This window comes from Coenobita brevimanus, chromosome 117 (genome assembly GCF_032717465.1).
Source record: "Coenobita brevimanus isolate Jiangsu-jjx chromosome 117, ASM3271746v2, whole genome shotgun sequence".
NCBI lineage: Eukaryota > Metazoa > Arthropoda > Malacostraca > Decapoda > Coenobitidae > Coenobita > Coenobita brevimanus.
In genome coordinates, this window is record NC_137070.1 from 2,578,024 (window position 1) to 2,604,350 (window position 26,327).

The 26,327-nt window shown below is 44.3% G+C and overlaps 1 protein-coding gene across 1 annotated transcript in view; it reads left to right on the top strand.

Moving 5' to 3' along the window:
* The first annotated feature begins 839 nt into the window (after positions 1-839).
* The window catches only part of LOC145419050 (uncharacterized), a 94,238-nt gene continuing 68,750 nt past the window's right edge, over positions 840-26,327 (top strand). The window contains exon 1 of the mRNA XM_080287296.1: positions 840-874. The gene's annotated coding sequence lies outside the window, so the exon portion shown is untranslated. The remainder of the gene's footprint in view (positions 875-26,327) is intronic.

A 26,327-nucleotide genomic window follows, 5' to 3' on the forward strand; every position in this document is an offset into this window, starting at 1 on the left:
CGTGTCGATGGCAATAATAAAGCAGAGAGTACGTTATGATGAAGCGGTTCAATCCTACCCGACAAGCCTATAAGATCAGTCGTTTTTTCGCTGGTATCGGACACTGCGCAGCACTTCTGAATGATCTGTACCATATTACGCCTTGGCCCGTATTCTCGTCGGATTAGGAAGCTCCCTCAACCTCTTCCTAAGCGATTTATTTTGTATACTACACCTTGCCGTCCTCTTCCTTGTTACTAAATCATTCTAATATCACCCTACTGTGCATAAACAATGTATAATAAGATATTACCCAACAGTACCCAAAAATAAGTCGCTAAGGAAGTGTTAGGGATCTCCCATAACCGCGGAGAATACGAGCACTTAACCCATTACCAACAATGTCGTCATTCATACTTATTCATATTTAACGTTACATGTTTTTGTTCGGTTAGGATAGGGTTTTCAAACTGCAGTAGACAACGCCTTCACTGTCAATATGAGGGACGTATGAGGACAGAAATCGAAATATAGTGTTGATGATGATGATGATGATGTTGATGATGTTGATGATGATGATGATGATGATGATGATGATGATGTTGATGATGATGACATTTTTGTTTCTGAAAATACCAAGAAATATCAAACGCCTCATCAAGTTAAGGGTGGTAGTGTTAGTATGGAAATGCATCCCAGAGAGAGAGAGAGAGAGGGAGGGAGGGAGGGGCGGGGAGGAGGTCAACCACCGCCTCTTCCCTTTTACCTCCTTGGATCACCCCAGTTGGTAAGAGCACATTTGTGTTCCACGCCTCACCAGGTACAGAAGCAGCGGGAAGTGAAGAGCACTTCAGCACTCACACAGTTGCCTCTTTGTTTATCTCACCATCTACAAGTAAGAGACTTTAGTGGAGACTGTTTTCAATCCCTTCGTTGCAACAGAGCTTTTCTGCTATATTGTTGATCCACACAGATGATTTTATTTTTTTCATTTAAAAAATCTTCACTTCGACGACCATTTACTTTTTAAATCCCTTCTGAATGTTATGTTACTACAAACAAAAACTTGTATCAGTTTTAGGAGGGACATTTTGCATTGAAGGATTTCTTGAAATCTATAGACTTTTCACATCGAAAGTATATCCAAAACAGAATGAAGCCATCTTGAGATACCAAGACTAACTATACCAGACATCTGCAGATAACAGGAGTGAAATATGTCAAACATTAGCGGGCTAAGAAAGTTAAACACATAACTCCTATGACCTTTTTTTTAACCCTAGAAAGCTAACCCCGGGTTAATCACACCCGGTAGCTTAGACTATTTCTTTCAGTATATAGGTGTGGATCTGAAAAGAAAAACGCTATAATTACATGACAGTCACGCTTCCTTTTAGACCTGCGATGGCGAGGTGGGTTCGTGCCCCACACTGATGAGGGTGCCTTAGGGCACGATGTTATTCCACATGTAGTTTATATATAAACAATATGTCAATGATCGTGGCCGGAAGAGCTGAAATTCTCTACCACCCACACTGCAATAGGTCGGGGTGTGTGGATCTGAAAAGAAAACTTTATAGCTTAATCAGGTGATGGCCAGACATCTTCATAGACCTGCTGTGGCGAAGTGGGTTTGAGACCCACACTGATGAGGGTGCTTTACGGGACGAAGGTCTCCCCCAACCTTTTTCAGTAATTCCTTGACTGAGCCATCCTCTGCCACGTTTTGTCTCTAGACTTCTCTGTCTCATTGCTATCCCCACCTGTCTGGCTTTTCTTCAGGTACGCTTACAATCTCTTGGACTCCAGTCAGTCAGTCTCTTGCTCCATCGTTTATCCCATATTCTTGCTTCTTGACCTGAGCACCTCAATTTCAGTTCTTTTATAACTTCTATAATGTCATGGACTTTTCTCTGTTCTCTCACCCATGTTGCTCTTTTCCTGTCTTTTAGAGCTTTCACGGACATTGACCTATCCACTGCTCTTTGAGAACGCATTAGTTGATTTTCCATCGAAATGACAGTTTCCAGGTCTCACAACCTTACATCATACCTGGTATTAGGCATTCGTTATATACTCTTCGTTTCATACATGTTGGCAAGCTAATTATCCTTATACAGTATCTTTCTCTCTCTGTGTTTACCGAAAGCTTTCCATTCTATTGCAATGCGTATTTCTATGTCGGTATCATGGTCTTTCACTAGTGTTAGTATTTGCCCCAGTAATTGTTCTCCTCGACTTCCTCAAGAATTTCTTTGCTCATTCTGATGAGGCCATTTGGTGTATTTGTATTAAACATTAGCTTTTCGACCGTTCATCTTTACCTCTACTTTGAGATTACTCTATTTAGGTCATTTAACATTTCTTGCAGTGTCTGCTGTTTCTGTGATTAGGACACTGTCTTCTGCAAATATTAAACTGTTTAGTTTTCCCCATCTATGTTTACTCCTGTGTTCTCCCAGTCCGGCTTTCTGAAAATGTTTTCTAGGCATGCTGTAAAACAACTGGGTGAAATTGTATCTCCCTGTCACATGTCCATCTCAGTCTTAATTTTTTCCGTGTCTTTGTTTAATTTTACTGTAGCAGTTCCTTCTGCATGTATGTTTTGGAGCAGTTTTACAATGTTCCTATTTACCTCTTGTTACTGCAATGAATTTATATTGCTATGTGCTCCACTGAGTCAAAAGCCTTTTCATAATCAGGAAAACCTAAGCACAATGGTTTATTATATAATGTATTTATCTCAACTGGCTGATTGAATGTGTGTAGATGATCAGCAGTTGCATACCCACTTCGGAATTCTGCCTGTTCCTGAGGGTGGTTTTCTTCCAAATATTTTTATTATTCTTTTCGTAAGGATTTTAGTGAAGTGTTTGTAAATAACTGGCAGTAAACTGATGGGTCCATGGTTACTAAGATCTTTTGAGTCACCTTTTTTGTTATGCAAAATAACTATTGTATTAGACCCATGCTTTTGGAATTTTCTCCTTTATACATTAAATAAATAATTGGGCGAGCCTGTCCTATTCCTCTTCTGCGTCCAACAGTAAATTTGTTACTATTTCATCTTCTTCTGGGGAGTTAACTTGTGTGAACGGAAAAGTTAGCTACTGGTACTATTTTCTTTGATGCATGTGATTCTTTGTAAAATTCTTCATCTCTCTTCACCATCCTCTCCCTGCATTGAATGACTTCACCATTTTGCTCTTTCAGTGATAAAATTGTTTGCTCTCCTAATGCCATTCTATTTCAGCCCCTTTGCAGACATTTCCCTTTTCTGGAGGTTTCTTTGATCTGATTCATATCTCTCCCTGTCTCTGTCTCTGTCTCTGTCTGTCTCTGTCTCTGTCTGTCTGTTTGTCTCTCTCTCTCTCTCTCTCTCTCTCTCTCTCTCTCTCTCTCTCTCTCTCTCTCTCTTGTTTATAGGCTTACTTGATTCTGCTCTTTCTGTTTCATCTTTGTTTTTGCTTTCATATCTTTTTTTTTTTTCAGGAGCTCGAGATTCGCTTTTGAATACTTATTGGCTTTGGTTGTATTAGATTTCCCTGCTACCTCCACTGGTTCTCTTAATAACCTACCATTGTTAGCCTCAACTTAAGTCACACACAGCATAACTTAGAACCTGAAATCTGCTTGTTATTTCTAACTGAAAGGCTACTTTGTTTTCGCTTTCATTTATTGGGCATATCTTTTATTGCTAGTCAGTTTCTATCTTTCACTTCTGAAACTGAATCTGGGTGTGCATAAGCCAACCATTCTTTGGTCATTTCTCATATATACTTTGTTGATAACTGTGACCTTTATGATCATGTTAGTCTTATCTGCTATAGTGAAGTCGATTTCATTCTTTGTTTCTCCATTACGACTTCTCCTGGTCCATTTTCTCCCTGTTCCTTTGTTAAAGCATATGTTCATTATTCTCATGTTGCACATTTTAGCAAAATTTACCACATTTCACCTCTGCCATTTCTTTCTGACACTCTGAATATTCTCATACATGCTTCTCCATTTTTCAATTTGCCAAATTTTGCACTGAAGTCGTCCTTGATTATCGTATATGTGGTCTTTTCTTCTTCCATAATCTGAGAGATGTCATCAATGAATGTTTCTTCATCTGAGCTATAAGAAGTCGGTGCATATGCTTGCATTACATTCAGGGTGTACCGGTATCTTTTGCAAAGTTTAATTACAATCCATGCTACTCTGTCAGGTACAATGGTGATTTTAACTATGTTTTCTGCAAGATTTCTGTTAATTAGAAACCCTACACCACAAACTCTTTCATTTTGCCTTCCTCTATAGTAAACTAGGTGGTTGTTACTGTCTTGGAGCTGAATTAATTTTTCTTCATTTTTGTGGATCTCACTCAGACCTACAATATCCCATCTAATGTTCTCTAAGTCAGTAATTAAGGTATCAAGTTTGTAATCTTCTATGAGGCTTCTTACATTGTACATGTAGATCTTCATGGATTTCATTTCATTTAATGTCCCAGTCTCTGATTTGCTGGGACAATGTCTACTCAATTTCAGTGGCCCATTGCCTGCAAGCACAGGAGGCAGTGCAGTTGGACCTTTGGTAGACGATGATCCAATAAAAATATCTGCATAATTATTAATAGTAGAATTCGTGTTTGGTTGTGGGGACTGTGACAAATAATCTCGCCTCCCTGCCACATTATTTCTGGTGAGATGAAATTTTCCTGCCACCTTATTCAGTATATTCTGTGAAAACCGATGTATATCTAAGGAGTCCCATGGTTTACACCGTCTAAGATGGTACCTCAAACATCTGCAAGGCCTTCCCCTTTCAATTAAATTTTGTTCCTATACATGACAGCAGGACAACTGAAGCGAAGTTGCAAACCTCGGATCCTCCCAGCAATCAAGCCAGTGCTCTGGAGGGTGAAGGTGGTGGTGGTGGTGGGGGGGGGGATAATATTGTGCCATTTGCATTCTATGTCGGCAGATTTTTGGCTTTTCTCTTTTTTTTTTATCTTTTTTTTTACAGGGTTCACAATCTGGCCTGACCCTACCTAGAGCAAGGCATGGGTGCTCAGCTTGATTACCACAGAGTGCACTACTAGACACATGTTGCCACCAAAGCACAATATTGTTTAGAATTTATCAAAACATTTTGTTGCTTATGGTTACTATACTGACAATTTTCGGTTTAAACAGATTCTAACACCGGTAATTTATACTAGCAATTAAAAAAAAAATAATTTATAAATCATGGAGACGTCTGTAAGCAACACTATCTTGGCCTAGCGGGTGAGGCACTTGTGTGATTACCATAGCAACCCCCACACACCTCTGCACACATCCAGACGGTGCTTCAGTCCACCACAGCCAGGAAACTGGATGTCATAATGCACAAGTTTTTCATTTTGTTATTAAACACAAAGACGTTTGCTATTCATGACTGCTGAGCATTACTTTGCTAGGAATATGTCCTGAAATAAATCCCCACTGAGGGGAGTCACCTTGACGTGGTGGTGGGGCTTGAAGCATCGCTGACAGTGCCACCTACTTTGGAGACAAGCCTACCTTTGTAGGGTTTGGCATTTGTCGGTCTCGTGGACCAAACACCCCCTACATCACTGGTGGAGGAGGCCTGTTGGTGATTTTAGTCCCTGCCCACTTGCCATCTAGGGTGGGACTGTTAACTCCCCACGTGTTTGCTGTGTGTGGCGTCCCATAATGCTGGGAGACGTGAGTCCTGGGGGTTCAGCGATGCTGCACAATGTGCCCTGCAGCTAGCAATACATCAATCGACTGGTCATGCATTGGCTAGGGTCAAGTGGGCACTGGGGGGCCTGGTGGCTCCTATTGTCCTGGGGTCACCCTAGCCCAGGTCCCCTGGTGGTTACCCAAGTATACTCTCCTGCTGCCCCTGAGGTCGCCTGTGGCATATGGCCTCCCCTTGCTGGGCTCCATCGTGGGTGGGGGGGTGGGGAATGAAGTTTTTGTTTATTATTATTATGGATATGAATAATGTGCCCTGACCTGCCTCTCTCCCAGACCTAAGTGCGTCTTCTCGACCTTCACTTATAGCCACTCTGGAACCCTTCCAGTTTCCATGTGGCTCCATGGGGGATTCGGCCTCCCCTGCCTTGCCTCCCCGGTCCAGTGGCTCCCATAACAAGGGTCGCAGGTGGGGGACAAGAAGTGTCCCTGGCCCTCAGGGTCCCCATGAGTGAGATTCAGATAATTTTTTTGTTGCTCCTCCTCCTGCAACTTTGTCAAATTCATAGTTGTTCGTGGCCCTGCTGGGGTGGACCTCCGAAGGTGCGAAATTTTTTGCACACATAGAGAACTTGTTGCTGCTTGTGGTGCCGCCCCTAAAGTAGTTCCACAGGCTGATGGCAGTTTGTTGGTGGAGGTTTCTGACCTTTCTCAGAGTGCAGCCATTCTATCTCTGTCCATGGTTTCCAGTCAGTCTGTTACATATTCCCCCCATGCTTCATTAATTTATTCTCATGGCATTGTGTATGCTAAGGAATTGCTGATTTACGATGAGGCACGCCTTGTTGAAGAGTTGTCAGCCCACAATGTGATAAAGGTTGAGAGGATTAAGAAGAAGATGAATGGTGACCTTGTGCCAACTCCATCCTTGATTGTGACTTTTGCTTCATTGAGCCTCCCTGCTGTTCTTAATGCTGCGTGGTAACGGTACAGTTAGTCCCTATGTCCCTGTGCCTCATAGATGCTTCCACTGTCAGCACTTGGGTCATACTGGTTGAACTTGTAGGTGTCTTGCCCAGGGTCTTCCAGCAGTCTGTGTGTCATGTTGTTCAGATGTTCATGAGGGTATGGAATGCCCTAGTCATGTATCTTGTGTCAATTGTGGTGGTGAGCACGCTGCTTCTTCTAAATCTTGTGATCATTACAAAATGGAACATGAAATTCTGTCTCTCAGAGCCACAGAGAGGCTGAGTTTTACCGAAGCTAAGGACCGTGTCATGCCTATGTATGTCAGCACAGGTGTGTCCTTTGGTTCTATTCTTTCTAGGTCAAAGCCTGCTGTGCGCCGTCATGGATCCCCTGCTCCTTATTCTGACCATCCTCCTCGTCCCTTGTCAGATACTGGACGTACTACTTCTCCTCCTCGTGGTCTCCCAAGGACTCCGGTACCTTTGCATTCTACATCTCGTCCGGCTGCTGCTCCTGTACCAGCTGCTACTCCTGTATCAGCTGCTACTACTGTACCGGCTGACACTCTTGTATCAGCTGCTACTCCCACACCGACTGCTGCCCCTGTACTATCTGCTCACTCTGCTACTGATGTTCAGTCTTCTCTACAGTGTGTCTCTACAGTGGCTCTGGTGTAGAGATGGAGGTTGCATTCACCAACCTCAAACGGGTGAGGAGTGAGGAGTCTTTGGGTGACTCCCCTCCTTCTAAGGGTCAAACTTCTGTACTGCATGAGGATTCTGAGGGGGCTCTTCGTTCGACAACCCAGCCAGTGGTGGCGTCTATGTCGGTGGGTGTTCGTGATGGTCTTTCTAGGATTCCAGTCCCTGCCCCTTGCTCAGGTGTGGTGGAATCTGGGTCTTTAGATACTCAAAAGCCTCGGTTGCTTGCTCCCTCAGATCCGGCACCCAGCAGCCAACATTTGACTAATTCAGTTGGGGAGGGTTTGGTTGGCCCCAAGGTGCCAGCCAGACCCCCACGTGGGTGTGCAGACGGGGCGAGTGAATCTTCCAGGAAGGTCTCTGTGCTTCGGGTTCGTCCTGGCGATGGGAGGGAAATGTCTCGGGGTAAAGGTCCTTCCACCCATGGAAACTCTAAATCTGTACTGTCTTCTTGGTTGGTGAGGCAGTGCTCCACGCCCAGGAAGAAGGGCTTTCACACCCTTCCCAATAAGGTTGTTCCATAGCCTTGGTGTTTCTCAATTCCTATCATTTAACATTAATCAATATGTCTCGATCAGTACCAATTTGTCTTCAGTGGAATTGTAGAGGTGCCATGGCAAACTGGGAGGAATAGCAGTTATTGCTCTCTGCTCTGAGCCCACTCTGTGTCTGTCTCCAGGAGACAATGGTGGGGGAAAGACCGTTTCCTTCTATCAGGGGGTATGAGGTCTTCCATGCATCTCCTCCTGGTGGTCATAGTAGTGGATGTGCCATATTGTGCCGTTCTGATGTCCCCTTTATTTCCTTTGCATTACAGTCTCCCTTTCAAGTTCTAGCAGCACTGATGCACTTTGGGAGGTGTTATACCATCTGTTGTCTGTACCTTCCACCTTCTGTTCCTGTTATGCGTGCTGATCTGGAGACCCTTATCAGCCAACTTCCACCCCCTTTTTTACTCCTTGGTGACCTTAATGGCCGCCATCTTTTGTTGGTTGACTCACTTTCCAATCCCTGGGGTGATCATCTTGCTTCTTTGGTTGGGGATTTAGATTTGGTTGCCCTAAAAGATGGGAGGCCGACCCATTTTCATGTTCAGACTGGGACATATTCTGTCATTGACCTTACCATCTCCTCCTCTGATTGTGCCCTTGATTTTTCTTGGGAGGTTTCGGATGATCTGCATGATAGTGACCATTATCCTGTGTTGGTCCAGACTACTCACTGTGTTCCTGCAACCCGTATGCCACGCTGGTGTCTGGATAGGGCTGATTGGTCTCTCTTTGAGGAACTACGTGTATTTACTGACAAGGTTACTGATTTTTCAACTATCGATGATGCCGAACGTTATTATACTAAGACTCTTTTCTCGGCAGGGGTTCATTCCATCCCATGGACTTCTGGTGTTTTATCCCGGAGACCTGTGCCATGGTGGAATGATGACTGCTCTATTGCAAAAGGAGCTTACAAAGTGGCTGCCCGTTGGTATTTTGCCAACCGTGATGTTGTTTTTCTGAAAATCCAGTTTCGCAAAGCATGTGCACATTATCGATGGGTCATGAAGAATGTTCACCGTAACTCGTGGAGGTCGTATGTTTCTACAGTTACATCCTCTACTCCAATGCCTATGGTGTGGTAAATGGTAAGATTTCTGTTAGGTTCTCCCCTGCCTCCCCACCAGTGTTGCGAATTCATGGAAATTTTGTATCTGCATCAAGTGCAGTAGCCTTTACTCTTGCAAATCAGTTTTGTGCTGTCTCAAAAAAGGATCCTTCTAAGCCATATGCTAGCTTTTGTAGGAATCAGGAGAGGCTGGGTCTTGACTTTTGCTCTGTGGTGGAGAGCCATATAATTTAGACTTCAGCCTCCGTGAGCTGTATGCTGCCCTCTTGGAGTGTGGTGACACTGCTCCTGGGCCTGACGACATTCCATATGCTCTGCTCCGTCATCTGCCAACCGAATCAATATAGTTTTTATTGGACCTTTTTAACAGGGTATGGAGTGAGGGCTTTCTTCCCAAGAGTTGGAAGTTGGGTATTGTCCTCCCCATTCCCAAGACTGGTAAGGACCACTCCCATGTCTCAAACTATCGCCCTATCACCTTAACATCATGCATGTGCAAGCTATTTGAAAAGATGGTTAATGTCAGGCTTGTGTGGTTTCTAGTGAAGGGTTGCTATTTCTCGCCTTCACAGAGTGGCTTTCATAAATTACGGTGTACTTCAGACAACCTTATCAGGCTTGAAGCATCTATCTATGAAGCTTTGCCTCTAAGCAACATCTTGTGGCTGTGTTCTTTGATCTTGAGAAGGCTTATGATACTGCCTGGCACCATGACATCCTTCAGCAACTTCATGCCTTTGATTTACGAGGTTGCCTGCCTGTGTTGCTTGGAGACTTCTTGACTGATTGTGTGTTTCGAGTTCGTGTGGGTTCTACCCTCTCTGCGCCACTATGCCAGGAGGAAGGTGTCCCACAGGGGAGTGTCTTAATTGTTTCTCTGTTTGCGGTGGCCATTAACCCGCCCCGTCCCGACCACTTTTCGACCGCTGGTACCCGCAATCCCGACCATTTTTCGACCTTTTTTTTTTTTGCTTAAACTTTCGCTTTTGGTCAGAAACAATGGTCGGTGGCAAAGAAATTGGTCCCCGGGGTCCCTAATTAGTTTAACCAGGTATGCCTTGGTCGCACCTGGCCCCGTGTTCTCCCTAGGTGGTCTGAGCCTCAAACGTTTTCTATGGTATTATAAGTCTGGGAAACCAATGAAAGTAAGTAGAAATGAATTTATTACAAACATAAAAACATGTGATAAAAGAGTATATTGGATTTTATACAAAAATAGAGCAGAAATAAGCATTGTACCATCGTGCGAAACGAGCAAAATCGGCCAACTTGTCACGATGAATCGCTAACATTCTAAAATCATGATACATATAATTTTTTTTACTTACATAATACTTCTACAATAACATTATACCATTTTACATTTTATTGAACTGTTTTTACGTATTCACAGGCCTTTTGATAACATTTAGCGTAATGTTAGCGCTTATTTACGTAGTGAGTGAACTCGCTGTGACTGTTGTTTCAACTCGTATTGTGCTTTTTCTACTTACATAATACTTTTCTAATATTATTATACACTTTTCAACTTTATAGAACTGTTTTGAGATTATTTCAGGCCTTACGTAAATATATAGCGTAATAATAACACACACGGTGAAGTCGCTAGGACTACTATTTCAACTTACAACCTATTTTTGTACTTATATAATAATTCTCCACTAACATTGCACATGTTAACACTTGATATAATTGATATCACATCATTTCTGAACTTACGATGGAACTGAGCGTCATATTTGCGCGTACTTACACAGGGAGTGTTATCGCGATATCATTTGTTTCATCTTACACTAGTATTCAACTTATAAAATACCTTACTACTAACATTACAACATCTTCCACTGTATATAATTCCTATCACATACTTACTGACCAGAATGTGGGTGTACTCGTGACATCAATTATGACAACTTACACTAAGGTTCAACTTATACATTTTATTCATGCTAACATTACACCCGTTTCCACTTTATTTCCTTGCTATCACATATTTACTGACCGGATTTACACAGTGGGTGTAGTTTTGATAATAATTCTTTCCACTTACACTAATTCTCATCTTATACATTACTTTTCTGAAAAAATAACACCCTTCGTCAGGGTGGGGAGGTGAGGGTGGTGGGGGAGGTTGGGGAGGTGGAGAGCGGTGCCTCTCATCACTCGCACTTCTATTCCCTCTCCCTTTTCCTTTACCCTTTCCCTTCCCTTTCTTTCCTTTCCCCACATCCTGGGGCTGTGGGGAGGAAGTTTGGGAATATTCAGGGGCGAAAGAAGTGCTGGGGAGTGACTCAACCTCCTCTCCCCTAGGCCTACGAGCACCACATGCTCGTGCTGCCTCCCTCACACCACTTGCCCCTTCACCCCGCACTACCCCCACACCACTCTCACTTTCACCCCGCACTGCCGCCACATCACTTTCCCTTTCTCCCAGCAATCCCACCACACCACTTGCCACTTCCCCAGACAAAGTACTTTCACCATACCTTATGTGTCGTCTCGCCCCACCTTCTGATCCTCATGGTGATATTTTCTCTTTTCCCAACCACGCGGCGATATCACGTCCTAGGCCTCCGTCATCCTCATCGTCCTCATCCTCGTCCTCATCAGATTCGAGATGGAGAGATAGCTGTGCATGTGGTTGGGGAGCAGGCTGGCCTTCCCTTGCCTTACGGTATGTCACATACCGCGTTTTTCGGGGCGAAGGGACCTCCTCATCACTGCTACTTATTTCTTCCTCTGGCTGGACTTAATCGCGATCCACCACATCATCATCGAGTGGAGAATCACTGTCTCCAGTGAAGGCTTCCAGGACGGATGCGATTTCCTCGTCTGAGAGACCTTTCTGCGCCATGTCTGACCTGGGTCACTGCTAGCAGGTGAGTGACCGAGACAAGGGCAAGCGCGGGTCATGCGGGGTCTAGGACGCTGCCCGCCTGGCGGCAGGTAGGGGAGACTTGGGTACCCGGGCGAAACGAAAATCTCGCGCGAATTTTGAAAATTGTGGAAATTATGAACCTTGCAATTGCAGGACGTTGAAGTACGTCCCCGGGATTAGCTGTGACAAAACATGAGGACGTGGAAGTACGTCCCCGGGACGCCGCGGGTTAATAGTATTCTTGACACTGTGCCTGTTGAGATATCCTCATCCCTTTATGTGGATGATTCAGCTGTATGGTTTTCTGGCTCCCGCATGTCTGCTATTGAGCAACATAAGCAACTTGACTTGGACAAGATTTCTGCCTGGGCCACTTCCAAGGGTTTTCGATTTTTCCTTCTAAGACTGTGGCTATGCAGTTTTGTAGGATGAGAGGGATACACCTGGACCCTGATTTCCAGCTTTGTGGCAGGAGACTCCGTTGTGTGGCAGAGACGAAATTCTTGGGCCTGACGTTAGACAGCCTTTTGACTTGGGTTTCACATTTGGCAAATCATAAAGCATGATTTATGAAGGCTCTCAGTCTATTAAGGGTTCTGTCCCATACATAGTGGAGTGCAGATCAGAGGACACTTCTGCATTTATTTCAGGTTTTTGTAACCTCCAGGCTGTCATATGGCTGCGAGGTCTACTCCTCTGCCACAGAGTCCAGACTAAAAACTCTAGATGCCATCTATCATGCTGGTCTTCGCCTTGCAACTGGAGCTTTTTGGTCATCTCAGATTCCCCCCTTGTTGGTGGAAGCTGGTGTGCCGCCCTTAGATCTACTGCATCAGTCTGTTGAAGCAAGTTGCTGGCTCCGGATTCGTTGCCTTCCGGACTCACTTGTCTGTGAGTGTGCAATGCAACAGTCCTGTTTTTTTATATTATAGTAGACACCCTCTCTTGCCTCGTCTGTTTGGTTATAGGGTTTGGGATATCATGGAGGAGTTTGGTTTATCGGCAGTACCTGTCAGTCCTGTTCGGATCCCAAGTTTTTTTTTTTTTTATGCGAGGAAGAAGGAACCAAAGGCCATGAGCCCGCAGTTACAGTTCCCTCCAAGAGAAAAACAAAATACAATAGAGAGCAAAATTCAAGATCCGATCATTTTGAGATGCCTGGACACACTGCGTTTGAAAAACTGGAGATCATAGGCAGCAGGAAATACAGACAGAGGGAGAAAGTTCCAGAGTTGACCTGTTGCATAAATGAAAGACTGGGAGTAATGGTTAACTCTTGCATTAGAGAGTTGGACAGAAAAGGGATGAGAGTTTGCTGCCAGACGGGTGCTATGTGCCCGTCGTAGAGGTGGAGGAATGCAAGCAGACAGTTCAGAGGAGCAGTGACCATTAAAGTAGCGATAGAAAAGAGATAAAGATGCAACAGTGCGGCGAAGAGACAGAGGTTGAAGGGAGTCAGTAATAGTGCAGGAGCTAGGTGACTTTTATTCAACATGAAAGGTGCAGAAGGTTTGGAGTACCAGAAATGTTCGTCAGGCACAGGAGGGCCTAGAAACCCAATTCTTAAGTTTCGCAAGTGGTGGGTGTGGCTAGGGGTGACCCCCAAAATACCCCCCAAAATGACATTACATAACATGTGAGGTGCAGACTTCGTTTCAGTGCCATTTGATAGAGGTGTATTCAGTGAATAAAAAAACCCAACTTAAGAATGTTTTCTTCGGTGGAACAGCTAATTAAGAACAATGTTAATTAGAGCTAATTAAACTTTTATTGAACATGAAAGGTGCACAGCTGAAACCTACTTCATTACAAACTACCACATTTCAGTGGTCAGAAAAATGAACTTAAGAAAAAAAATGATGGTGGGAAGACCCCTTAAGAAAAGGGTCACACCTAAAGTACCCCCAGAATCACGTTACATAACATGCGAGGTGCAGACTTCGTTTCAGTGCCATTTGATAGAGGTGTATTCAATGAATAAAAAACACCACTTTAAGAATGGTTTTTTCGGTGGATCAGCTAATTAAGAACAATGTTAATTAGAGCTAATTAAACTTTTATTGAACACGAAAGGTGCACATGAAATGAAATGAAAGAAAAAAAGACAAGAAATGAAATGAAATAAAAGAGAACTGCTAAAATAAAACATCAAAATCTGTTGCCACAAATCAGTCGAGCATGAGTTTGCTGACTTCAAATACATGTGGACTTGTAAAGGGAAAACACATGTTGCATTAACCACATCAGTCCTATACATTTAGAATGCCACTAAGAAGACTATGTTTACTCTTCGTATGAGGAGAGGCAACTCTCTTCATCCGAGGATGAAATCTCAAAGTTGTCATCCGAGTTGTCCTCATGAAGGTCACCTTCCTCAGGAATCAATGAATCAGGCAGCTCAGGACCTTCGAACCATATGACCTCGTAATGCCCGTCCTTCAGCTTCCATCCATCCTCTGGCAAAGAATGCTGTATTATCTCTGGATCAGCAGCAGTGGCCCACATCCTTGCTATAAATGAGGCTCGCTTGATGTGTTGTGACAACTCCGGTTCACATGGAGGAAGCATGCTACCATCAATGCCCTTCAATTTTTCTAGTGCATTCTTACATTTGGCCTTTGGTCCATATGCCCTCTCGAAAACCTTGTAGCGATATCCATTCAAAGAGGAGGATAATTTGCCCTTTGCTCCATACATCTCTGCTGTAAAGGTTTTCAAAACTGTTTCATGATTTTCTGTTAGCTGTCCAGTAGACATTAATGAAAAAACCTTCTGAGCAGAAGTGTCTTTCAACATCTGGGCATAGGGTCTGACTTTGCCTTTTCGATGGAACGCAGAGGTGTAGTCACAGCCTGTGAAGGCATGGAATCCTAGAAGTGCACTGCGTATTTGATGTCCTACTGTGTTGGCAACTGAAGTGATATTCAGGTACCGTCTGTTGTTTTTTGATGAAGTCCCGACATCCATCCATAAGTGCGCCTTCATATCCCAACAGTGATGTAAGAGGATGACTGTGATGTCGGTGTCGGATCCTCTGACTACAATGTTCTTGACACATCCTTCCTCATCTATGGACTTGGCATGGGCTGCTATCAGTGTATCCGCCTCCTCATGATTAGTTACCAACTTCTCAACCACTTCTCTGACTACCTGCCCATCAATGACATAAAAGTGAAAACGTGAAACAAGGTAGGAGAGGTTGATGTGCCTCTTCTCGATGAGATGGGCATAATGTGGCGATTTCCACTTGGCTGCCAGGAATTTTGGGAACTCTTCTTTGAACGATCTTGCCTTCATGAGGTTTTTGATGTCACTAGGACGGCGCTGTTCTGCTCCAGTGATCACATACACCCGAGCCTCCTTTTCATCCAAGCCTCTACGATTTCTTTCACCCTCCTTGATTGATAGTATGGGGTATGCATCAAAGACAATATCAATCCTTTTTGTCGATAGTTTTGCTGCTTGTTGTAGAACACCAGTTGCTAGCCCCCATATGTTGGTGGCAAGTTGGGAGGAAGATTATGAAGAAGGAAATTCCCGTCAATGAGACAAACATCAACTGTACTGGGCGCGGAATGGTTTTGAACTTTCTTTTCCAACAAGTCCAAGAGAGTATTCTTTCGCGTCTTCACCATCATACCATCTCCATTACACATGGAAAGAGGCACTGGAGTGAGTGGAAAGGAAAAAACATATTCAAGGTCAAGATCTCGTCTGCAAGCCAGAATGAGGAGTCGGCCCAGTAAGTCCCTGTTACAAGTCAGGACAGTGATTCTGACATCCTGAGTGTGCTTATATCTTACATTTGCATTTTTATATGATGTAAGTGATTCCTTTTTTATGGCACTCTCAAATCTCTCAGGGTCCTCAAGGCATGCAGCAACAAATGTCTCCTTTTTGTCTTTTCCTCTGTCTTTGATTCCGAGAAGACAAGCTTTTGTACTTTCTGATGCAGCTTTACCAGTACTGATGTTGAACAACTTTGATGATTCACTGACAGTACCTGTGAATGGATTGCAGGTATCTTGGATTTGTGCGATGACTTTCCTTACATCAGTGTTGTCATGTCTCACTCTTGCACATTTCAACTCAGCAGTTGGGTCATCCACATTACCAATACCGGCCATTTCTTGCACAGAGGTGACAATGGCAGACCTTGCAGATTTTGTCAGCATCCAGCGCATGCATGCACAATAGTTGTTGGTCAATGATGCGATCCCCGTTTGTCGAGATGCAGCATCAGCATTGATCGTTTGTTCGAGGGTGAGGTCCACTGGACTGCGACTGAAAGCTTTTTTGGTGCGTTTAACGGTGAATGCTCCCTTTTCAAGAATGGACCGCAAACCAGGATGTGTTTGGTCGATATTCAGTAGATCTAACTGATACTTTGTTAACCACCTTGCATAGTTGATGTGATTTGTGGTGAAGAAGATTTCTATCAGTGGTGTCAAAGCATGAGTGAAGAGGGCTACCAATGGAGGATGCAAGCTTTATATAAAGTCGTCCACACCTGTGATGGTATTTAACTTCTTTAGCTACAAAATCAATGGACGCAATGCTTGCTAGGAGTTCATGGTCATTCCTTGCCTTAGCAGCATCTTTTATGGTTGCTTCAGCTTGTTTGGTTTCACACGACATCAGCCCCTCCTCTGTTTGGCCCTTCTTGTGCCGCACTTTTTTGCGGGAGATACATTGTATTAGGAAGACACCAGTTGATGATAAAGCTGATGATGGAGCGCTGGATCGTAACTGTTTTGCTTTTGCATTGTCAGGATCAGTTTTTGAGTCTTGAGGAACAGCAGTAAAGTTCTTGTAACACTGCACGTGGTAGCCATAGGAAGTATCTACATCATCAGGAAGAGACTGAACAACTTCAAAATACTTCGATGTAGGAAAATTCTTCTTCAACTGCCTCAAAGAGGCAGCTTCTTTGACAACAGTCCATTTTTGAGGGTTGAATGAAAGTACTTCTGATCTTGGTGGGTCTGATGTGCTTGCCCGTTCATTGTGAAGAATGCAAGTTCTTGCAGATGGCACCGGAGAAGTTGGAGTGATATCATTCTCTGTCATGCTGCAGCAACACTCACCAAGTTTCTGGAATAAAGACACTGTGGATTAATTATAAGGGATCCAGGTATCCAACCTGGATATACATGAGCAGTTTTCAACATAAAAGTTAGTCATACGATATGTCATACGATTAGTCATACGAATCGCAAATATAACAGACACTTAACATGTCTTTGAGCCATTTTATTGCCTCTTTGTTCTCTAGAATCGTGTAGAAGTAGGCCGTTGATTTGACCACATTTCACTAGTGCCTCGGTAACAAGAACACCATTCCATGTTTCGTTATAATTTCCTTTTTCAATTCCGCAGTAATACGTTAGGGGTTCTTACTGCCACTATCACTAACACCCATTGGCGTCTCTATATCTCTCTTTCTTTAATTAGTAATATTGAATTGAATAGAATAAACTAAATGACTATTCGGATTATCATAAGGAGCTATTAAAAGTAATATGTGTACAAACCCAGCAAAGTTATGTTCACCAAACTAGCTCTGGTCTGAACAGTGAACACCACTGAGCAGAGCTGTGAAATAACCCCAGTGCAACTCTGCAGTCAGCAGTCACCCCACATAACCCTGCGACAAGGCGGAAGTCGCCAGCCAATCAGAAGGTGGGAATCATCACGCCACTCTGGCGGGACTGTGTCTATATGCATCCGCGACAGTTAACACGCACACACACACACACACACACACACACACACACACACACACACACACACACACACACACACACACACACACACACACACGCAGACACGCACACATGCATACACACACACACACACAGATGCACAGTGGCATACTCATATCTGTTAACTCATAACGTGTAAAAGTGCCAATATTCCAAAATACACGATGACGTGCCAGCAATTTGCCCACTGCCTTGTGGGGGGCCCTCGTGGTGGGAGGCCCGGGGCCCAGATCCCAGGCCCCCCACTAAATCCGGCTCTGACCTCTTCTATTAACTCTGTAACATAAAGAATAACAATTTTAACAATGGAAATAATTTCTGATATTCTTCTTAAAGGGGTCTTCCCACCATCATTTTCTTTCTTAAGTTCATTTTTCTGACTACTGAGATGTAGTAGTTTGTAATGAAGTGGGTTTCAACTGTGCACCATTCATGTTCAATAAAAGTTTAATTAGCTCTAATTAACATTGTTCTTAACTAGCTGATCCACCGAAAAAAACATTCTTAAAGTGGTGTTTTTTACTCATTGAATACACCTCTATCAAATGGCACTGAAACGAAGTCTGCACCTCGCATGTTATGTAACGTGATTCTGGGGTTACTTTGGGTGTGACCCTTTTCTTAACCTGCCCCGTCCCGACCACTTTCTCACCAATGGTACCCCCCAATCCTGACCATTTTTGGACCCAAATTTTTTTTGCTAAAACTTTCGCTTTTGGTCAGAAACAATGGTCAGTCACAAAGAAATTGTTCCCCGGGGTCCATAATTGCCCTAAACAGGTATGCCTTGGTCACACCTGGCACCGTGTTCTCTGTAGGTGGTCTGAGCCTCTAACGTTTTCTATGGTATTATAAGTCTGGGAAACCAATGAAAGTAAGTAGATATGTATTTATTACAAACATAAAAACATGTGATAAAAGAGTAAATTGGATTTTATACAAAAATAGAGCAGAAATAAGCATTGTACCATCGTGCGAAACGAGCAAAATCGGACAGACTGGTCACGATGAATCGCTAACATTCCAGAATCATGATACATATCATTTTTTCTACTTACATAATACATCTACAATAACATTATACCATTTTACATTTTATTGAACTGTTTTTACGTATTCACAGGCCTTTCGATAACATTTAGCGTAATGTTAGCGCTTATTTACGTAGTGAGTGAACTCGCTGTGACTGTTGTTTCAACTCGTATTGTGCTTTTTCTACTTACATAATACTTTCCTAATAACATTATACACTTTTCAACTTTATAGAACTGTTTTGAGATAATTTCAGGCCTTACGTAAATATTTAGCGTAATAATAACACACACGGTGAAGTCGCTAGGACTACTATTTCAACTTACAACCTATTTTTGTACCTATATAATAATTCTCCACTAACATTGCACATGTTTACACTTGATATAATTGATATCACATAATTTCAGACCTTATGATTCAACTGAGCGTCATATTAGCGCGTACTTACACAGTGAGTGTTATCGCGATATCATTTGTTTCATCTTACACTAGTATTCAACTTATAAATTACCTTACTACTAACATTACAACAAATTCCACTTTATATAATTCCTATCACATACTTACTGACCAGAATGTTCTACTGAGCGTAATATTTTCGCAGATTTACGCAGTGGGTGTACTCGTGACATCAATTATTACAACTTACACTATTTTTCAACTTATACGTTTTATTCATGGTAACATTACACCCGTTTCCACTTTATATTCTTGCTATCACATATTTACTGACCAGAGTGTTATACTGAGCGTCATATTTTCGCAGATTTACACAGTGGGTGTAGTTTTGATATCACTTCTTTCAACTTACACTAATTCTCAACTTATTCATTCCTTTCCTGAAAACATTACACCCGTTTCAACTTTATATATGACTTAGCACCTACTGACTGGCCTTGCCATTATAATGAGCGTCATAACGCCATCCCACACAGTTTCAGTAGTGTAGGAAATTATGGTACTCTTTGAAACAAGGCTGAAGGCACAATGCAACATTGCACTCGACACACTCGTACCTTGTGTCTTTTCTCTGAGTGGATGGTCTGACTGTCGAGTGCTTACATACATGGCAGCGGCGCTGGGGTTTACGACAGTTTGGGTCGGAAGGGATTGTGCTAGGATAGTGGCGTCCTGCAAGACGTAGGGGAGTCTGGGCAGCCATGGGGGTGCGGGTGCGGTGTGTGGGTCTGTCCTGGGCATGCATGGCGATTATTTCACGTGCCAGCTCCCTCACAAACCCCTCAAAGGTCTCGGATACTCCGGTGGTCATGGCGTGCAGGTAGTGGGCGTTCAGGACCGTGATGTCGAGCAAGTGGAAAAAGAGTTTCTTGTACCACTTCATCGTGGTCCTGGCACAGTCAACACTTGAAATCATCGAGTCTGACTGATCCACTTGCCTCATGTTCAGATTATAGTCCAGTACAGACTCTGGTTTCCATACGTTGCGCCTCCTCTCACTACGGTGATCCATGGAGTCTGTGTGGTGCATCAGGGGGCTGTGAACAGTTGATAGGAGGCAAACTTCCCTGTTGTGGTTCCACAGGGTTGCAAGGATGTTATTGGCCTGGAAGAAAACCACCTCATTCTTGTCAAGTTTCCTCCCTATCTTGACCATATGGCGACAGTTTCTCTTGACTGTACCACAGACTCCGGTGTCGTGTTGGTGGAGGAACCTAGCGAGAAGAGGGCTAGTGCACCAGTTGTCCAGGTACAACACATGACCACGATGAAGGTACTCCTCTATCATTGTCTTCACCACGGCCCCAGAGAGTCCTATACTCTGATCTGTTATATCTGTCTGTGCGCCCGTGTACAAGACTATGTCTTGCACATAACCAGTCTTACAATCACACATAACAAAGATCTTGAACCCGAAACGGTGTCTCTTGCTGGGTATGTACTGCCTAAATGAAATATTCCCTCTCCACAACACAAGACTCTCGTCTATGACGAGGTCTCTGTAAGGATAAAATGAGGAGTGGAAGATTTCCCGTAAATGATCAAATACCAGCCTAATTCTCCTCATTTTATCTGTGTTATTTGCTTTGGCTGGATCTTCTGCATCAAAAAAGTGGAGGCGGCCGAGAATATACTGAAATCTGTTACGACTCATCACCTTTCCAAAGAAAGGTGTGAGGATCATTGGGTCAGTTGTCCAGTAGGCAGGAATTTGGTTTTTCCTTACCACACCCATCAAAAGAACCAGGGCAAAAAATAAGAACATCTCTGAAATTGTAACGGGACAGTCATATTGTTGGGAATGCCTGCTCGTGGTTCCCAAACGTTCACTTTCACTGCGCTGTGTTCGTGAAAATATATTAGTCTGTTCCACTATGCGCCCCACAAACGCCTCCCCAAAGAACAAGTGGAAAAAATCCACCCTAGACGAACCCGCATGCACACCTGGAGCCGTGCAACCAGACCTCCACTCCTCAGTGAAAGGGTGAATGATGGGAGTAAAATTACTCCCATCTTCCCAGTTCCACGAGACACCACAGTCTCTAGCCACGTCCCCATCGTCCCCTTCGTCAGGGTGGGGAGGTGAGGGCGGTGGGGGAGGTTGGGGAGGTGGAGAGCGGTGCCTCTCATCACTCACACTTCTCTTCCCTCTCCCTTTTCCTTTACCCTTTCCCTTCCCTTTCCTTCCTTTCCCCACATCCTGGGGCTGTGGGGAGGAAGTTTGGGAATATTGTGGGGCGAAAGACGTGCTGGGGAGTGGCTCCACCTCCTCTCCCGTAGACCTACGTGCACCATGTGCTCGTGCTGCCTCCCTCACACCACTTGCCCCTTCACCACGCACTCCCCCCACACCACTTGCCCCTTCACCCCGCACTCCCGTCACACCACTTTCACTTTCACCCCGCGCTGCCGCCACACCACTTTCCCTTTCACCCAGCACTCCCACCACACCATTTTCCACTTCCCCAGACAAAAGACTTTCACCATACCTTATATGTCTTCTCGCCCCACCTTCTGATCCTCGGGGTGATATTTTTTCTTTTCCCAACCACGAGGCGATATCACATCCTAAGGCGCCGTCATCCTCATCGTCCTCATCCTCGTCCTCATCAGATTCGGGATGGAGAGATAGCCGTGCATGTGGTTGGGGAGCAGGCTGGCCTTCCCTTGCCTTACGGTATGTCACATACCGCTTTTTCCGGGGCGAAGGGACCTCTTCATCACTGCTCGTTAATTCTTCCTCTGGCTGGACTTAATCGCGATCCACCACATCATCGTCAAGTGGAGAATCACTGTCTCCAGTGAAGGCTTCCAGGGCGGATGCAATTTCGTCGTCTGAGAGACCTTTCTGCGCCATGTCTGACCTGGGTCACTGCTAACAGGTGAGTGACCGAGACAAGGGGGAGCGCGGGTCACGCGGGGTCTAGGACGCTGCCCGCCTGGCGGCAGGTAGGGGAGGCTTGGGTACGTGGGCGATTCGAAAATCTCGCGCGAATTTTGAAAATTGTGGAAATTATGAACCTTGCAATTGCAGGACGTTGAAGTACATCAACGGGATTGGCAGTGACATAACGTGAGGATGTGGAAGTACGTCGACGGGACGCCGCGGGTTAAGGGGTCTTCCCACCATCATTTTTTTTCTTAAGTTCATTTTTCTGACCACTGAGATGTGGTAGTTTGTAATGAAGTAGGTTTCAGCTGTGCACCTTTCATGTTCACTAAAAGTTTAATTAGCTCTAATTAACATTGTTCTTAATTAGGTGTTCCACCAAAAAAAACATTCTTAAGTTGGGTTTTTTAATTCACTGAATACACCTCTATCAAATGGCACTGAAACGAAGTCTGCATCTCACATGTTATGTAACGTCATTTTTGGGGGTATTTTGGGGGTCACACCTAGCCACACCCACCACTTGTGAAACTTAAGAATTGGGTTTCTAGGCCCTCCTGCGCCTGACGAACATTTCTGGTACTCCAAACCTTCTGCACCTTTCATGATGAATAAAAGTCACCTAGCTCCTAGACTATAAGAGGAGGAGAGTTAATGAGACGAAAAGCCTTTGACTCCACCCTATTGAGAAAAGCTGTATGTGGGAAGCCTCCCCACACATGAGAGTTGTACTCCACACAGGGGCGGATAAAACCCCTGTATAGAGTTAACAATTGTGCAGGGGTAAAGAAAGAGCAGAGTCAGCTTAGCACACCCAATCTCTTGGAAGCAGATTTTACAAGAGACGTAATATGATCTTTCCAAGATAAGTCCCGAGTAAATGAAACCCCAAGCATGTTCAAGGATGATGCAGGATTAAGCTGAATATTATTAAACATTAGTGGGTATACCTGTGGAAGAATTTGTCGGGTTGATAGGTGTAAGAACTGAGTCTTAGATGCATTAAAAACAACCATATTATTTTTACCCCAGTCAGAGATACGAACCAAGTCAGACATTAGGTGTGCCATAGCCTCATCGCTTGTTTGTTGAAGTAACTGTTGAGATGGGCATTGCGGAACCCGAATGGAAAGGTGAAGGGTGGAGTCATCAGCGTATGAGTGGATAGGGTTAGATGTACAGCTTAGAAGATCATTGATGAATAAAAGGAAGAGAGTAGGTGATAGGACAGAGCCCTGAGGAACACCACTGTTGATAGATCTAGGAGAAGAACGATGGCCGTCTACAACAGCGGCTATAGAACGACCAGAAAGGAAGCTAGCGATGAAGGCACAGATAGAAGGATAGAAACCGTGGGAGGGCAGTTTGGAAATTAAAGATTTATGCCAGACTCGATCGAAAGCCTTTGAGATGTCAAGTGCAATGGCAAAGCTTTTGCCAAAGTCCCGAAAGGAGGATGACCAGGAGTCTGAAAGGTAGGCGAGAAGATCGCCAGTGGAGCGTCCCTGACGGAACCCGTACTGACGATCGGAAAGAAGGTTGTGATAGGAAAGATGCTTTAAAATTTTTCTATTGAGAATTGACTCGAAAACTTTTGAAATACAGGACGTTAAAGCAATTGGACGATAGTTGGAGGGTTGGGAGTGGTCACCCTTCTTTGGGACTGGCTGAATGAGAGCAAACTTCCAGCAAGAAGGAAAGGTACAAGTTGACAGACAAAGGCAAAAGAGTTTGCCTAGGCAGGGTGTAAGCACAGAAGCGCAGTTCTTGAGAACAACAGGAGGGACCCCATCAGGCCCATATGCCTTGTTAGTACTGAGGCCAGTAATGGCAGAAAATACATCAACTGAAGAAATTTTAATGTCAGCCATGAGGAAGTCAGAAGGGGGAAGAGATGGAGGAACAGCACCGGAATCGTCTAAGGTGGAATTGGAGGAGAAAGTCTGTGCGAAGAGATCTGCTTTATCAGTAGAAGAAATAGCTACAGAACCATCAGAGTAGAAAAGAGGAGGGAAGGATGATGAGGTAAAGTTGTTAGAAAGATTTTTGGCAAGGTGCCAGAAGGAGCGGGAAGAATTCGAGTTGGAAAGTTGAGAGCATTTAGTATGGATGAAATTATTTTTAGTAGAGCGAAGAACAGACTTAGCATGATTCCGGGCAGAAACGTAAAGATGATGTGATTCAGGGGTGGGTTGGCTCTGGTACCTTTTGTTGGCCCTCTCCTTGTTGCGGACAGCATTAGAACAAGCGTGATTAAACCAAGGCTTTCTTGCGTTAGTCAAAGGATATGAGAAAGGAATGTATGCTTCCATGCCCGAAAGAATAACCTCAGTAATGCGCAAGGCACACGCAGATGGCTCCCGGCCATGGAAGCAATAATCATTCCAGGGAAAATCAAAGAAGTACTGCCTGAGGGCCTCCCAGTTCGCGGCTCCAAAATGCCACAGACGACGTTTCCCTGGAGGGTCCACAGGCCGTACTGGAGTGATAGGACAGGTTAAGGTGATAAGGTTGTGATCGGAGGAGCCCAACGGAGAGAAAAGATTAACAGAGTAAGCAGAAGGATTAGTTGTGAGGAAGAGGTCAAGTATGTTGGGGCTCTCTCCAAGGTGGTCAGGGATACGAGTAGGGTGCTGTACAAGCTGCTCTAGGTCATTAAGGATAGAAAAGATGTAGGCTTGTTCACCAGGTGGATCCGTGAAAGGAGAGGAGAGCCAAAGGTGGTGGTGATCATTGAAATCTCCTAGAATGGAGATTTCAGAGAAAGGAGAAATGGATAGAATGTGTTCCATCGTAGAAGTAAGATAGTTGAAGAATTTTTGATAGTAGAATTAGAGGATAAGTAAACAGCACAGATATATTTAGTCAGAGAATGACAGGAAAGCCGAAGCCAGAGTGTAGAGAATTCAGAAGAATCGAGTTCGGGAACACGAGAGCAAGATAAGTCGTTGCGTATATATACACAACAGCCACCTTTGGCTTTGAGAAAGTAGGAGGATACAGAAAAGGGTTTGCTGTCAGTTGCTTCAGACAGCTGAGTCTCCGTTAGAAAAAGAAGGTGAGGTTTAGAGGAGGATAGGTGGTGCTGAACAGAGCGAAAGTTAGAGGAAAGGCCGCGAATGTTGCAGAAATGAAGAAGAGAGTCAGACAGTGGTTCCAGGCACCTCGAGTCGTCACCGGGAGAGGGGCGGATGGTGGGGGCATTTATGGTACCCCCCCCTGGGGACTCCGAGGCTTGGTGAAGAGACGCCATTTTAAATGAATTTTGAATAGGAAGTGTAGTGTGTACTGTGCATGTAGTTTGGTGTAGATAGAGAAATTTGTACTGGAGAGCATGCTGGCCTACTCTCTGTGTAACTGAGACACTGAAAAAGTTCAGCAAAGGGGGATGGTCAGGAACTAGTCCTGAGGGCTGATGAAACGGGAGCTCCAGCTCTCCCTGTCATCAGCTTTCCATCCACCTCGGGAGTACTGCCCTGCTCGACTGGTGCTACAGTCTACTCACGGTAAATTTCTGCAGGTTTTTTGCAGGCTCAAAGGATTCTGTGGCTCCTCAGTGTCTTTTACAGTTATTTTTAGAACATTCTTCTAGTCATGGTGGTTCTGTGCCTGTGTATACTGATGGCTCTAAATCCACCTCTGGTGATGGTTTTGGAGTAGTGTTTCTTAATTTTAGCCGTGGAGGTAGTCTTCCTTTGCCTGCCTCAGCTTTTACTGCAGAGTTAACAGCTGTCGTTTTAGCCCTGAAGTTGGTGTGTGTTCACCCTAGCAATTTATTTACTATTTTTAGTGACTCTCAAGGGGTGCTTTTGGCCCTGGACTCTTTTAACTCTTCCCATCCTATAGTTTTAGCTGTTTTGGAGTGGCTGTTCCTCATTTTTCGTCGGGGGAAGAGAGTGGATTTCTGCTGGGTTCCCTCACATGTTGGTGTCATAGGTAATGGAAGGGTAGATGCACTAGCTAAGGCTGCGGCTTTGTGACCTGTACGTGCTCCTTGTCCTCTACCTGCCACTGATTTACCCCCTCCACTATTATCTGCTGTTCGTGCTTGTTGGCAGTTGAGGTGGGATAGCGTTCCTGTCAGCAAGTTAAAGGAAGTCACGAAGTTCGTCTTCCAGAGAGTTTGTTTTACAACGCCTCGTAAGTTAGAGACTGTTCTGGCTCGCCTTCACATTGGACATACCAAGCTCACACATGAGTTCCTCATGTGTGGAGGCGTGCAGCCATTCTGTGATGACTGTTTTGTTCCCCATACTGTCAGGCATTTGCTATTTAAGCGTCCCAGTTTGGGCACCTTACGTCGGAGGCTGCTATTGAGGCACCGAGGGGAGGGTGGTGGTTATT